Raw genomic sequence first — 13,326 nt, forward strand, 5'->3', positions numbered from 1 at the left:
AAACCCAGGACCCTGCATTCACTATATCTGGTCTCCCACAGTACACAGAAAACGGAAATGCAATTATTTTAATAAATATAAATATAAACTGCTAAATACCATTTCTCATCAGCAGTTAGAGCGGTCTTGTGACTTTTATCAGTGTCCAGCAGAGCACATGTTAAAGTTGTAAGAGGAGTTTTCATTTTGGTCTATGCAGAACCCTTGACCTCTGTCTGGACAGTTCTGATTGGCCCTGTGCTGATCGTATGCACTCTCCCAAGGAAAAAAAAAGCCTCTCTAGCAATATATACCAAGCTGAGCATGCGCAGAGTGACTCCCCACTATATGTTTTATCAGGAGATAAGAGGGGGAAACTGGAAGAAGGGGAGGATCGGAGAAGTCAGGATCAAACAGCCTTTTTACACAATGCAGAGGATTAACCCTTTAGGGTTAATCTGTACTGGAAGGGGTCTGTACTGAACGGGTGAGCTAGGGGGATTTAGGGCTGTGGGGGGAAAATCTGTACTGTAGGGGAAATTGACTTTGGGGGAGGGGGGAATTTGTATTGGGAGGAGGGAGTAATTTTTGGTTGTATTCTGTACAGTTGCCTGGGCATTGCGCACTCTGAGGCTTGCTCTCTGTATGATCTGCAATTCAGATCCCTACACTCTGTGCATCACACATTTCTGACCACTGCACTCTTGAGCCCTGTACCCAATACATTACACACTGCTGAGCTCTAACCTGTGTATGTTTTGTACTTCGGAGCCCTGCAAACCTTTGCACTCTCTGCAATACATACTTCAGACTCTCTGCACTATGTATTCCAGACCCCTGTATTCTGTCTGTGTTATACACGCCTGAGCCAATCTTTCTCTGTATTGCACACTCTTAAGCCTTGTATTTTCTGTGCTATGCACTCCTAAGCCTTGCACTCTGTGCAATTCACATGTCTGACCCCTGCACTTTCTGCACTGCACACTTCAAAGCCCTGCACTCTGTTATAAACTCATGACTGCTGAGCTCTGTGCATCATGTACTCCTGGCACCTGCAGTATGTGCGTTATGCACTTCTGACCCCTGAGCCTGTACTCTGTGAAATACACACAGAGTGGCCCATGTACTCTTTGTATTACGCACTTCTGAGCCCTGCTTTCTGTGGGTTATGCACTTCAGACCCCTGAACCCTCTGCATTACACAAGTCCGATCCCTGCTCTCTTTATGATAAGCACTCCTTACCCCTGTACTTGTTTAGATACTCTTGAACTCTTCTGGCACCTGCACTGTGTACACTGTGTGCTTTTTGCATTATGCATGCCTGACCACTGCACTCTCTATGTTGCACACTCCTGAGCCTTGTACTCTGTGTTGCACACTCCTGAGTCCTTTACTCTGTGTTGCACACTCCTGAGCCCTGTACTCTGTGTTGCACACTCCTGAGCCCTGTACTCTGTGTTGCACACTCCTGAGCCCTTTACTCTGTGTTGCACACTCCTGAGTCCTTTACTCTGTGTTGCACACTCCTGAGCCCTGTACTCTGTGTTGCACACTCCTGAGCCCTGTACTCTGTGTTGCACACTCCTGAGCCCTGTACTCTGTGTTGCACACACCTGAGCCCTGTACTCTGTGTTGCACACTCCTGAGCCCTTTACTCTGTGTTGCACACTCCTGAGTCCTTTACTCTGTGTTGCACACTCCTGAGTCCTTTACTCTGTGTTGCACACTCCTGAGCCCTGTACTCTGTGTTGCACACTCCTGAGTCCTTTACTCTGTGTTGCACACTCCTGAGCCCTGTACTCTGTGTTGCACACTCCTGAGTCCTTTACTCTGTGTTGCACACTCCTGAGCCCTGTACTCTGTGTTGCACACTCCTGAGCCCTGTACTCTGTGTTGCACACTCCTGAGCCCTGTACTCTGTGTTGCACACTCCTGAGCCCTGTACTCTGTGTTGCACACTCCTGAGTCCTTTACTCTGTGTTGCACACTCCTGAGCCCTGTACTCTGTGTTGCACACTCCTGAGCCCTGTACTCTGTGTTGCACACTCCTGAGCCCTGTACTCTGTGTTGCACACTCCTGAGCCTTGTACTCTGTGTTGCACACTCCTGAGCCCTGTACTCTGTGTTGCACACTCCTGAGCCCTGTACTCTGTGTTGCACACTCCTGAGCCCTGTACTCTGTGTTGCACACTCCTGAGCCCTGTACTCTGTGTTGCACACTCCTGAGCCCTGTACTCTGTGTTGCACACTCCTGAGCCCTTTACTCTGTGTTGCACACTCCTGAGCCCTGTACTCTGTGTTGCACACTCCTGAGCCCTGTACTCTGTGTTGCACACTCCTGAGCCCTGTACTCTGTGTTGCACACTCCTGAGCCCTGTACTCTGTGTTGCACACTCCTGAGCCCTGTACTCTGTGTTGCACACACCTGAGCCCTGTACTCTGTGTTGCACACTCCTGAGCCCTTTACTCTGTGTTGCACACTCCTGAGTCCTTTACTCTGTGTTGCACACTCCTGAGCCCTGTACTCTGTGTTGCACACTCCTGAGTCCTTTACTCTGTGTTGCACACTCCTGAGCCCTGTACTCTGTGTTGCACACTCCTGAGTCCTTTACTCTGTGTTGCACACTCCTGAGCCCTGTACTCTGTGTTGCACACTCCTGAGCCCTGTACTCTGTGTTGCACACTCCTGAGCCCTGTACTCTGTGTTGCACACTCCTGAGCCCTTTACTCTGTGTTGCACACTCCTGAGCCCTGTACTCTGTGTTGCACACTCCTGAGCCCTGTACTCTGTGTTGCACACTCCTGAGCCCTGTACTCTGTGTTGCACACTCCTGAGCCCTGTACTCTGTGTTGCACACTCCTGAGCCTTGTACTCTGTGTTGCACACTCCTGAGCCCTGTACTCTGTGTTGCACAACCCTGAGCCCTGTACATGGACTCTTGAACTCTGCATGCTGTGTGTCACTCACTCCTGGCACTTGCACTCTATTTGTTAGACACTCCTGAGCCCTTCCGTCTCTGCGTTTGCACTCTTTATCTCTGCATTGTCTGCAATATATGTTCCACAGCCTTGTACTCTCTGTATTATGTGCTCCTGAGCCCTGAACTCTCTGTATTATGCACTCCTGTCCCCTGCACTGTGTGCGATATGCACTCCTGAGTTCCGCATTCTCTTCATTATTCGCTCCTGTGCCCTGCAGTTTGTACAATACGCCCCCCGTACATTAGCCGCCATGTTATATATTTCATAGTAATGATTACTGCACTTTCTTCGCTGGGCTTTATATGACATGGGCCTAACCACTGCATTCTAGGTACAATATATACTCCTCAGGTTCTTCTTTTGAGGTAGGCCGTGCGCAGAAATGCATACAGTATGTAATGGAATAGTTTATTTTTTAATTTTAAATTTAGTGTGCTGAGATTTGTATGTACGAATTAGATTCTCGCTTGTGGCACAGTAAATAAAGCATTTTTTTTGTGTATAAGGACTGTTGCATACATGTGCCATGTATTCAGTAAGCAGGTATAAGCTTTAATGAACCAAGTCCCTTTAGGCATCTCTCACTGTTTGCGCATTTTGGCCACCCCCACAGTTTGTTGTGGGGTGCTCCATGCGTCATTTTACTACTACAAATCATTTTTTGTGAGGTGGGGGTTTAAATAATATAGGCCCATGTAACAGATATGTTTGGTACACCACTGTATACCTCATAATTTTCCTTTCCTGACACCCATCCATGGTAGCATACATGTGGTAGTAGCCCCCCCCCACTATCAACCCACAGGACCATAAATATAAAGCACAGCAATAAAGCGGTGGAACCTACAAAGCACCCCATTTCCTGTTAAATCTGGGAACAAATTAGGTGGGTCCACTATGCTGCCATGAGTTGGAATCGGGAAAGGAAAAAATTGATAGAATCAATTTCTTGTTTTCCTGGCATTGTCATGGCAGTGTACATGAGGGAAACCAATAACTAGCTACCAGGGAGGGAATGCTCAATTAATTATATTTATAAGAAAAGTGAGGAAGCTGCCAAGATCAATTGTAGTGACAACTGCTGAGCCTAGTTAGTAATTTTGAAGGAACATGCAGGCTGCCCTGCAGATTGCCTCTGTCAACACCCCACGTATTCTGCCATTGATGTCAAGGTGCTTCTGACTGAATGTGCAGTGAATACTCACAATAGCTCCAGCTCAACCATCTTGTATCCTCTTCAAACTACTTTTATGATCTGCAATGCAGTTGTGGATATTGATGCCTCTTTACAGTCGCTGGCTTCCAAAGGAAAACTTTTCAGTCTGTTCTTTAGGCTTCCTCGGCTGGGAAAGGCGGGTGCTCTTGCCACCAGTAACATTATTGATACTTTTGTCCATAGCTGGTCAGAAAAAATTCTGTCCTTTGAAGGTCATGCAGCCTACCTCCTCCATCAGAGGAAATTCTGTAGCAAGTTTCTTTGCTGGAGTATAGTACTTTAGGGATTTTTAAATTTATTTTGTACTCTGTCTCTTCTCAATGAGCAGCTTTAGAGGGGAACAATGAAGCCTGGTTGAATTGTACAGTCTCTTTCTTCCTGCTTTTCCTAGTCACTGAAAACTCACTTTCTCTCTATATTGACAATTGTCTTCCCAAGGGGAACAACATCTGGACTTTGGTATGGCAGTGATCAAGATGCTGGCATGGTGGTGATCAAGATGCTGGTATGGTGATGATGAGGACACTGGTATAGAGGTGATAAGGACACAGCTTTGGGGTATAGCGGTGATCAGGACACTGGTATGGGGTATGTTGGTGATCAGGACACTGGTGTGGGGTATGTTGGTGATCAGGACACTGGTGTGGGGTATGTTGGTGATCAGGACACTGGTGTGGGGTATGTTGGTGATCAGGACACTGGTGTGGGGTATGTTGGTGATCAGGACACTGGTATGGGGTATGGCGGCGATCAGGACACTGGCATGGGGTATGGCAGTGATCAGGACACTGATCAGAGTCCTTATCACCACCATACCAGTGTCCTGCTCATTGACATAATAGTACTTGTGTCAACAGAGCCAGTGTCCCCAATTCTTTCTACTGTCCTGGTGCTCCAGGGCTTCCAAAAATGTGATAGGTAGCAGGGTGGATTTGATTTAAATCAAGTTGATTTATATCACAATTTAAATCACTAGTTAAAAGGCTTAATTTAAATCATATCATAATTTTTAAAGAGCAACTGTCATTTCTGTCCCGCAGCGGACCCTCCTCTGGCCCACTGTTTACTCACCGACCGTCCCATTCGCTTTAATGGGATGGCTGGAGATCCGGCAGTGACACAACAGGGTGAGGGATGTGGCGGCAGCAGGTGAGTGGATGCCCGCTAACAGGCCCTGCCATGATGGATCTAGAATAACAGGTGCTTTTTAACTGTAAGGAACCCGACTCATTCTTGCTGGTAGTTAAAATCTTTAATATTTGCAAACCAAATGAAGGTTTCCTTTTTAGAATAATAAGCTGTCAGGTTAGTAAAACAGCGATATCAGAACCGATTTTAGGTTAATAGGTTAATCACACATAGTTGGAAAGAAACTTAAATTCTTTTATTTCATGTATTCTCTCATGGTTACTGTGAAATTGTGTGAATGCATCAATGCAGTGCATGTTATCTCAGCTTGCAGAGCTTGGAGTTTACCAAAAACATAAATATTGCAGAATATACAGCCTCATGCTACATAACTAAGCTCCATTTCATGCTGAATAAACACATTTTTTTAATGTATCTTAAATAGAAAACTATATTTAGATAGATTTTTACTCCAAAAGCATTTTTTTAATCAAAATAAATTTGATAAAAATCAAAAAAATCCGATTTAAATTAAAAAAAATTTTTTTAATAAAAAAAAAAATCAATTTTTATCCACCCTGATAGGTAGTCAAGAAATTAAATGCACAATTTATGCCCCTAGAAAGCCTTATGGTGCTCCTTGGATTTTAGGCCTCTCTATTTGACTAGGCTTTGAAAAAGTTTCACACCTGTGCAATCCCCAAACCTGCAGAGGGGTAGTGAAATGTGTTTTGGGGTGTAGGTATGTGTATGCTGTATATTAGAAATGTCTTATTGAGAGCTTTGTGTAAAAACAAAATACATTTTCATTTTCTTTTCTTATTTTCAAAAAAATTTGTGGCAAAAAAATAATATTTTCAAAAGAATCACTATGCCACTTAGAAAATACATTGGGGTGTGTTATTTCTAAAATGTGGTCATTTTATGGTTGTTTCTACTATCCTGGTGCTTGAGGGCCTCAAAATCTGATAGGTACTCAGTAAATAAATGTGTAATTTATTTACCTACAATGCCTTAAAGTGTTACTGAACCCACCACAGTAAAATCAGTCTGTATATGCAGTAAAGCATGCTTGTTATACTCATTGTGGAACCTAAAGGGTTAATCCTCTGCATTGTGTAAAAACGCTGTTTGATCCTGTCTTCTCTGATCCCTCCCTTCTTCCAATGCCCACCTCTTATCTCCCACTAAGACATATTGTGTGGAGTCACTCTGCACATGCTCAGTTTGGTGTGTACTGCTAGTGAGGTTTTTTTTTTTGTTGGGAGAGTGCATGGGATCAGCACATGGCCAATCAGCACTGTCCAGACAGAGGCCAGAATTAAAAGTCATCCTACAAGCTTTAACCTGTTCCTGCCTGGCCAATAGCAGAATGATGGCTCAGCGGGACTCTCGTTGATCCGGATGGGCATCATATGACGTGCTTCCCAGGTCGTGCGTGCCCACGGGGCCTCACTGTGGCAAGATCGGTCACAGGCCGATGACAGATCTGTGTACCGGCCCCTTGCCAGTACCATGTGACCTTCTGTAGCCAATCACAGCAGGTCACTTGACAATTCTAAACAATGGATGGCTTTCTTTCATGCCATCCATTGTATACATTTGTATCACTAGCTGTGATTAGTCACAGTGATCACATGTTTAGACTGGGCCAATCACAGCCCATCTGTGATATGTGATTAGCCGTGGCCAGTCACAGCTAATCACAACCAAAAAACCTGAATTAATTTGTTTCATTCAGTTAAATGCTTGCTTATAGCAAATACATTCTTTGATATAAGCAATCACAATGTATAAAAAATAAAAAAAAATACTGATCACTTCCCTAAAGTAGTATAGTATTACTATGGTGACATTATACTACTGTAATGTAATAAAAAATAAAGAAAACATTGAGAATTTTTTTTTGTTCTTTTTTTTCGTACTGCTGTCACCAGTCAGTGTCCCTGATCACTGCCACACCAGTTATAAGATGACGCTGTACTGCACTGGTGACAGTATGTAAAAAAAAAAAAAAAAGGAAAGGAAATTTTTTTTTGTTAATTTCTTTCCCAAAAAATTACAACTTCAAAAAACTCTTGTTGTTACTAAATACCTCGGACTGTCTACTGCAAAAATGGATCATTTGGGGGATATCTGTACTGTTCTGACATTTTTGGGTCTTAAGAAATTAGATTGGCCATCAGGACAGGATTGATCAATTTTTAAATATATACCATAATTTGTGAACGCTATAACTTTCCTACAGACTAAATAATAAATACTGATTTAGGTTATTTTCACCAAAGTGTGGCAGAATACATATTGGCCTAAATTTATGAAGAACAATTATGTAGTTGCAAAATGTTATTACAGAAACAAAGAAAAATACTAACTCACATGCATATACAAGGGCAATTTAGACAGGAACCAATTAACCTACCAGCATGTCTTTGGAGTGTGGGAGGAAATCGGAGTACCCGGAGGAAACCCAAGCACAGGGAGAACATGCAAACTCCAGGAAGGTGGTGCCGTTGCTGGGATTTGAACTAATGACCCTAGTACTGCCAGGCAGAAGTGCTAACCATTTAGCCACTGTGCTGCCCAATTTTCAAATATATATATATATATATACACACCAGACTTCATTAAATGGTGAACAGCGGTCCCGATTCGGACCGGGTTACTGTCCCGTTTGGATTGGTCGCAGTCCCGCCATTTAAGCGCCGGCTCTTCTCAGCTGCTGTCACTGCTGTCACCGTCATCCAGCTGACATCGGAGGCAGGACAGCTCCAGATGAACAGCAGGAACCACATCAGAATACAGCTGACATCGGAGGCAGGACAGCTCCGGATGGACGTTGAGAGGCATATCAGTATGCAGTTGACATTGGAGGCAGGACAGCTCCGGATGGACAGCGGGAGCCACATCAGTATACAGCTGACATCGGAGGCAAGACAGCTCCGGATGGATGTTGAGAGGCACATCAGTATACAGTTGATATTGGAGGCAGGACAGCTCCGGATGGACAGCGGGAGCCACATCAGAATACAGCTGACATCGGAGGCAAGACAGCTCCGTATGGACGTTGAGAGGCACATCAGTATGCAGTTGATATTGGAGGCAGGACAGCTCCGGATGGACAGCGGGAGCCACATCAGAATACAGCTGACATCGGAGGCAAGACAGCTCCGGATGGACGTTGAGAGGCACATCAGTATGCAGTTGATATTGGAGGCAGGACAGCTCCAGATAGACAGCGGGAGCCACATCAGTATACAGCTGACATCGGAGGCAAGACAGCTCCGGATGGACGTAGGGAGGCACATCAGTATACAGCTGACTTCGGAGGCAGGACAGCCCCAGATGGACAGCGGGAGCCACATCAGTAGACAACTGACATCGGAGGCAGAACAGCTTCGGATGGACATCAGGAGGCACATCAGTATGCAGCTGATGTTGGAGGCTGCTCCGGATTGACGGTGGGAGGCACATCAGTATACAGCTGACGTCGGAGGCAGGACAGCTCCGGATGGACGGCGGGAGGCACATCAGTCTAGAGTGGACACTGGAGGCTCTGGATGAAGGGCGGGAAATGTCACGTTAACATTTCAAGTTAAACAGTAGATGATTGGTTGCAAGCATATATAACGTTTTATAAGTGTTAATCAAAGTGTGGAAGGATGGCAGTGCTGTGATGTTTTATGTGCTCTGTGTTTCTGCCAGGGATATTCACCCTCTCTATTTGTCCTTGTGGCCACTGCAACCAGTACTAACAGAATTTTGAGCTGTTATGGGAAAAGTAACAGGGATGGGATGAGCGAATCTTCATGTGTTCAATATGTGGCTGGTTTTGTAGAATGTCCTCCAAATTCAGAAATCCCAACCTTTTCCTGAATCTCATTGAAGTCTGTTGTGGGAGGGAGTGAATCTTAATAATCAATGTGTTCCTTTTGTGATTCTAATAAACTATAAAACAAATAGATACATAGGAAACTGGGTACTGCTATGGAGGACATGTACCAATACATTTTATTTTACATTTTTGTAGAGCAGTGCGAGGGACCTTTCTTGCAGCTTCATACATTTAATCCTAGGTTTGGTGGATGTGTTATGGATGAGCATAGTTAGGAATGCTGGAAGAAAACTGGCTGCTCTGCACCCGGGAGGTTGTAGATGTAAAATGTCTTGTCAGCCAGTCAACCATCTGCTTGGCTGTTGTGGTTATATTGGTCGGCCACTTTTGGAGAAAAAAAAATGGCACATGTGCCCTACCTCCAGCTTGTGTTCCTATAACCTGCTGGACCTGCTTACTCCTTACTACCAGCATGCACTACACCTCTGCCTCTCATCTTAGACTTGCCTCTTATTGAAGCAAAAGAATGTTACATCACTTCCACTTTCAAAGTGAAACATGTCATCACATTTACACTTGCAAATCATCTAGTGTTTCCATTTGTTTGCCTAACCCCTGTACACATGGTATACAGTGAGGAACAGAAATATTTGAACACCCTGCGATTTTGCAAGTTCTCCCACTTAGAGATCATGGAGAGGTCTGAAATTCACATTGTAGGTGCATTCCCACTCTGAGAGACAGAATTAAAAAAAAAATTCAGGAAATCACATTCCATGATTTTTAAAGAATTTATTTGTCTTGCACTGCTGAACAAAGGTATTTGAACACCTGAGAAAATCAGTGTTAATATTTGGTACAGAAGCCTTTGTTTGCAATTACAGAGGTCAAACGTTTCCTGTAGTTCTTGACCAGGTTTGCACACACTGCAACAGGGATTTTGGTCCACTCCTCCACACAGATCTCCTCTAGATCTGTCAGGTTTCGGGGCTGTCACTGAGCAACACGGAGTTTCAGCTCCCTCCAAAGATGTTCTATTGGATTTAGGTCTGGAGACTGGCTAGGCCACTCCAGAACTTTGATATGCTTCTTACGGAGCCACTCCTTGGTTATCCTGGCTGTGTGCTTCGGGGCATTGTCATGTTGGAAGACCCAGCCATGACCCATCTTCAATGCCCTGACTGAGGGAAGGAGGTTGTTGCTCAAAATCTCACAATAAATGGCCCCATTCATCCTCTCCTTAATACAGTGCAGTCGTCCTGTCCCCTTCACAGAAAAGCACCCCCAAAGCATGATGTTATCACCCCCATGCTTCACAGTAGGGATGGTGTTCTTGGGATGCAACTCATCCTTCTTTTTCCTCCAAACACGACGAGTGAAGTTTAGACCAAAAAGTTCTACTTTGGTCTCATCTGACCACATGACTTTCTCCCATGCCTCCTCTGGATCATCCAGATGGTCATTGGCAAACTTCAGACGGGCCTGGACATGTGATGACTTGAGCAGGGGAACCTTCCATGCAATGCATGATTTGAAACTATTTTTTAACTTTTCAGAAAATAAAATAGAAAATTTTAAATGACTGAAAGAAAATGAATGAAAGAAAATCTTAACCATATAAGAGAAAAACTGTAAAGGGATGGCACAGAAGCAGATACAGAAAGGAAAAAAAAAGAGTCCTAAGAAGCTTGGAACTATAAAACTGTAAACATAGGGGGTACATAAGGGTATGTAGTTCACAGTATACTGTATAGCAAAGCTGCTCTCCCTACAGAGATTCTCACAACCAGCTCCAACACATACTAGCAATATGGCTGCTGGTAGCCCACTCCTTTATAGTGAGGGACTGATTGTCTATTCTCTTAGATCATTGGTTCCAAGGGATCCATCTTACCTTATCTGACAAAGGTTATGCAGTACACTATGAGTTCAGGTACAAACTTTCAGCCATAAATTTGGTTTCGCTTAATTGTGAAATCCTGAGATCCAAATCAAACCTAAGGTATCTCTGAACCCGAGGCTTGTCATCACCTTAATATAAATGCAGGGAAAATCATCCAGTGGGAATTCTGTTGTTGTAATAAATGTATAAGAGGGAACTTAAACCAATTTGATGAGACTTTCTCAAGCTTTCTGTGTCTACAAACTGGAAGTTAGGGGAAATCTTTTCAATAAGGCACAGATGGCAAAAAAATGTTTTGAATTTTAACCCTTCTCTACTATATCCAAAACAAATAAAATTTGGTTTAAAATATATTCTAAAGTGAATTTTTAGGCAATACTTTTTTCTAGTTTAACATAGAGAGGGAAAGGGTTAGTTCCTCTGTTGAGTTTTTTTTTGCTGGCGGTGTCTCCACTGGGGAAATTTATCTCACTATTTGTACCGGTCCATGGTCACCTACATAGAATGTGAGGAGAATCCAACATTTCAGAGTTGTCTGGCAACCAAGAGATAAGGGGACATCTTTTAATGGGAAACCATTTCTGGCAGGAGTGTTAACCCTTCTCTACAATACCCATAACTAAACAAATAAAAAAAAAAAAAAAAAAAAACCTTTTGGATTTACTTACATTAATGTTATAAATCTTTGGATGTGTCCGCTACTTTCCAGTGATATGATTATGTTGATCAATATTTGTGTGCCATCAGACTATTTCTGCTTTTAACAATTGACTGCTTTGCTATACTCTATGCAATTGTGAAGGTTCTAATTTATCCAGGTCATGTTTTAGCTAGTAGTAGTTAGTCATAGTCAACTGGACTTGTTCAGTAAAGTTGAAGTTTTTCTGTGGCTTATCCAAGCCACTTTTTCAGTTCTAATAAGTGCCGGGAAAATATCCCAGCATTTTTTTAGACATGCAGGTAGCACAGATACCTTGATCGAACATTGAAATACAGTTGTTTTCATCCATGAGCAGGATGGGAGGAGTGAAAGGAGTGAAACCACCCTGTTCTAGTTAATAATGCCATCCTTGGGGTCAGGAAGGCTTCATACGTGTTCATCCTTCAATTTACATGACCAGGGGGATCAGGAAGGAATTTTTTCCCCTGTAGGAGCAAATTGGATCATGCTTTGCTGGGGTTTTTTTTGCCTTCCTCTGGATCAACTGTGGGTATAGGATTATAACTGGATGGATTTTTGTCTTTTTGCACCCAGACTAACTAATTAAAATTGAAGGATTAACACCTATGAAGACTTCAGCAGGCCATACGTTGATCATTTGTTTTCCTTCAGCCAGTGGGTTAAGCGAATAAAAATTATTAGATTCTCCCATCTACACATTCAGTGTGGATGGGGGAATTCCCCCTACTGAGTTATTGTATTCTGACAGCAGGCAGCCTTCCCCATGGTCAGAATAAAATGATCAGTGTTGCTGGCTATAGCCGGCAGCACTGATCATTTGGGGAAAACCTAACAGGCTAGTTGTAGACAGGTCAATCTATTGATCAACTTATCTACAACAACATGCACATACACCGATCAAAATACAGCCGATCCCTGCTGAGCTAGTAAATTTCGATCCATGTACGGCCAGCTTTCCTGATACCAAAGGATGGGATTATGTAACAAGAATATAGTGGTTCCACAACTTTCACAACCTCCATCCCATTCTTGGACAATAAAATGCCCTTTCATGGTGATTAGAGTAAGGTGTCTGTGCTTCATTTGTTGATATAAAACCTGGTTGTGTTTCTGACACTCATTAGAGGAAGTGGCTTGGATAAGCTACAAAATGTCTTTAACATTACAAAACAAGTCCAGCCAAATGAGACTAGTTACTGCTGGCTTTTCTCTATGTTAACCAACTTTATTGTGTAAAGCATTTAGATCTGCAGAGAAAGGAGAGCATAGGGGTTTATTTACTAAAACTGGAGAGTGCAAAATCATGTGCAATTCTGAAGAGAAACCAATCAGCTTCCGGGTTTTATTTCCAAAGCGTAACTGAACAAGCTAAAGTTAGAAGCTGATTTGCTACCATGCACAGCTGCACCCGATTCTAAATGCACCAGTTTTAGTAAACCTACTCCATACTGTATTTAAAGCCAAAATCAGGTGTTTTTAGTTTTAGTTTCAGAGAGAATAGAGTTAAAATTCACTTTACATTTTGAATTGGTATGCTTTTAAAGCATCTCTGCCCTTCTACATATGGAAGTAAACACAAATGCCACACAGTGTGTATGTA

At 43.3% G+C, this 13,326-nt stretch overlaps 1 protein-coding gene across 1 annotated transcript in view; it reads left to right on the forward strand.

Annotated features, from left to right (window-relative positions):
* Window positions 1–13,326, forward strand: part of RASSF5 (Ras association domain family member 5) — a 52,151-nt gene that overhangs the window by 11,674 nt on the left and 27,151 nt on the right. The gene's annotated exons all lie outside the window — the stretch shown is intronic.

The sequence above is a fragment of the Staurois parvus genome, unplaced genomic scaffold (genome assembly GCF_062004578.1).
Source record: "Staurois parvus isolate SC_StPar_1 unplaced genomic scaffold, SC_StPar_1.0 ptg000056l, whole genome shotgun sequence".
Classification (NCBI taxonomy): domain Eukaryota; kingdom Metazoa; phylum Chordata; class Amphibia; order Anura; family Ranidae; genus Staurois; species Staurois parvus.